This window comes from Arachis ipaensis, chromosome B02 (assembly GCF_000816755.2).
Source record: "Arachis ipaensis cultivar K30076 chromosome B02, Araip1.1, whole genome shotgun sequence".
Lineage (NCBI taxonomy): Eukaryota > Viridiplantae > Streptophyta > Magnoliopsida > Fabales > Fabaceae > Arachis > Arachis ipaensis.
The window spans coordinates 107,940,152-107,940,890 of record NC_029786.2 but is presented as its reverse complement, the minus strand read 5'-3'; positions in this window follow the sequence as shown (position 1 = coordinate 107,940,890).

Below are 739 nucleotides of genomic sequence, written 5' to 3'. Positions count from 1 at the left end.
ATAAAAATGTATGTATAGTATTTCGTCACGTCAGAGGATTTGATTGCATTGTTAGAGTATACTATATGGAGTATGTAGTAAAATGTTTTCACTAAGAGAGTGAAAGTTGTAAAAATTAAAACTACCCTAACCCTACCTAACATATGCATGCATTTGGCTGTGAAAAACACAGGCGAAGGCTGCGGAAATAAACAACTACGTGTGACTCTACGCAAACGGCGCCGAACCTTTGTTGGTACTTCCCATTTTTTTTTTTTTCTTTTTCATATAACTATATCTTATGTTATTAATTATTTACTAACAAAATTTATGAAGCTAATAAATCTATGTCTATTGTTAGATTACTATGAGCAAGCACTTAGAGAGATAGAGAGAAACAGAATATGCATGCTACAAATTAAATCTATGGACCAATTAATTAATGGTAGAAACTCAAGTGGAGTCGACTTTACGTAAAGTTGATAACTGAGAGTCGTTAGATAATTTGACTAATTTGACTAAATTTTCATCTAATAATTCTCAACTATTAACTTCACGTGAAGTCGACTTTACCTGAGTTTTCGTCTTAATTAATTCATTTGTGATAGTAGTTCGATCAATAGGTATAAAAAAAAAAGTGGTCATTTACATATATATAATTGTTTTTATATAAAATCGAGAACTGAAAATTATTAAATAATTTAACATGTTTAATTAAATTTAAAATCTAACTAAAAAAATGAGATATTTATCATTTGAA